Raw genomic sequence first — 2746 nt, forward strand, 5'->3', positions numbered from 1 at the left:
GGTAGAGGGGGACTGAAATCTAACATTCCTGTCTAAGAAACGATGCATTTTGTTTAAAAAAAAGCTCTTAATATAGTATAAATTTTACTCTATTATCAAGCTGCCCCTCCTCTGAAACCCCTTGCTTGGACCCCTCTCAAACCATCCTTCTTTAATTTATGCATTTTATTGTTTATATTTTATCCCTTTATAAGCCTTTTCATGTTTTGTTTTTCCATTCGCATACTCCTGTCTCAAAACGTTGTAATTTCAGAATTTCCCTAATTGCATATTTGTCTTGGGAAGAATAATTTCTCGAAATAAAATCTCCCGTCTGCGCGTTTTGATATTTTTGCTGAAAAAATTACCCTGGGTTGCGTGAGGGCTGAGACAAAGGGAGGTTAAGCAAAAATCTGGGTTTCTGTTGACCGAGGGTTCAGTTAAACGGGCTCAGTTGCACGGTTATAAACATAGACTTGGCTTGCGAAAACTTGAATTGCTGGATTTAAAGGCATAATTTTTAATAGAAAATGCCTGAAAGATGTCTTGGGGGAGATGTGACTATGTTAGAAGGGTGCTGTAGGTCATCCAAAGTTTATCATGGTGGTATGCATTGCCTAGGAATAGTATACTCTAGAGCTTAAAGATAAGGTGGGAAGCGTTAAATGAATTTTCGGTAGAGAGGGAATGAAATCTAACATCTCTAAGAAAAGATGCATTTCGTTAAAAAAGCTCTTAATATAGTATAAATCTAGCTCTATTATCAAAGACTCCCCTGCTCTGGAACTCCTTGCATGGACCCCTCTTCACCCATACTCCTTTAATTTATGCATTTTATTGTTTATATTTTATCCGTTTGTAAGTCTTTTCATGCATTGTTTTTTCCTTTCGCACTGTCATGTCTCAAAACGCTGTATTTTCGTGAAGGGCTCTCAGAAATACTTCAATAATGCCTAAGAAACTGCATCTAATATCAAGCCCCCCTCCTCTGGATCTCGAGTTTTACAGAGCGTAAACCCGAGTGTTGGTGGTATAATACATAAGTACCAAATGAGCCATGCGAGTATAAAAGCAAATGTATAATAAAGAAAACTGACTTATTTATGTGGATGCTTGAATTATGAAGATCTATCTTAGTTTTGACAAGACTTTTAAAGGCGTTAAATTTAATCTGGGTGGGGGAGAACTGGGATGTGGAGAGGCCCTATTGCAAATTACGCCCTTGTATGCATAGTGTGGCGAGGGTAAGATTTCATTCCTACAAACTGGAAATCCTCCTGTTGAATATCTTCCCTCAACATTCCCTGGTAGTTTTAACTTAATACCCTTTACCATTTTTGAGATATTCCACATACACCCTTTAGGCAATCTAATACACAAAAGGATTTTTGACCTAATTAAACGTCATCCTCAGCATTCCTTGAAAGTTTCAACTTAGAACCCTCAGCCGTTCCTGAGAAGTATCATCTCAATACCCTTAACTATCCCTGAGGTGTAGCAGACACTGATTTTACAAGATACATACAGTCCATTTGATGTAGCTCATTATACCCCTCAACCTTACATGAGAGTTTCAGCTTGATACACTTAGTAATTCAAGAGACATTGCCATTTGATATACTTAGCAACTCAAAGATAAATAATCAAATATATTATACAGTAAACAAATTAATCCCTATGCTAGGAATCCACTTCGTTCAAAATTTACTGAGTTTTTTTTTTCATTTTCCTCGTAAAGAGACGTTTTAGAGAGAGGGTTGGAAGTACGAACCCCCCACTCTGGAATATTTTCAGTGGGTGCCCTTCTAGCACTCGTTGTATTATTTGACAAATGAACAGAAATTCAATAAAAGAAAGCAAGTTTTCTCAAATGAAAGCAAATACCAACATTAAAACTTGAAACAAACAGAAATCATTTTGTATATGAGGAGGAGCTTCTTATTCTCATCCCTCACTCTTTACTCTGAAGTTTAATGGTGCTTCTTGTGATTGAGCGGTCGTTTTAAAGAATTGGGACAGAGTCACTTTAGCTTAAAGAGCGGGCAGGGGTGGGGGGACTGAGGACGGGACAGCCCCCCTCACATACGAAATAATTAAAGCTTAACTATAAGCTTTCTGAAACATGATAGACAAATAAAATAGTACCATTGGATTCCTTATTTTCTGCTAAGCTTCCTTCCATTGTTATATACTTTTTGTTTAAATCATTCGAAATCAAATTTCTATTTACAATTTCAGAGCTAAATTTACAGACAAAACTAAATTTTATGCAGTTTGAACCACAAAAACCTACGATCAATTAACTGATGACGTATCACGAGATCAATTAAAAAAGAAATACATTATTATTTATATATCTGAGATCAACGGAGGGGTAGGGATAAACCGTCAGACCAGCAACCATAATATTTGGAAATGAAATCCCTTACAAAGTAAGGGATCTAATGGAACTACTTTTACTTGTATAGCATGTTTCAGGAAATTCCTGAGAGTTTATAATTTGGGCCATGTATTTAAGCATTAGAAGGAGTGGGGGCAAAATAAACTGACATGCGGTTAGAGATGACATAAGTAGATATTTTAGAATTTTTAGTTTTTATAATTGCATACTACTGTTTCCTTCTGGTGACGCCAGACACTAAAATGGAACCAAGAAAACTTGTGTTTTATAAAACTACATTAACTTAAACACTTTGGACAACAGATGACATAGATTATCAAATTAATAAAATAAAATGAGCACTTACCATTATTGTTAAAACTTCCA

The sequence above is a fragment of the Artemia sp. Qi Xiang Cuo genome, chromosome 8 (assembly GCF_049724085.1).
Source record: "Artemia sp. Qi Xiang Cuo chromosome 8, ASM4972408v1, whole genome shotgun sequence".
NCBI classification, from domain to species: domain Eukaryota; kingdom Metazoa; phylum Arthropoda; class Branchiopoda; order Anostraca; family Artemiidae; genus Artemia; species Artemia sp. Qi Xiang Cuo.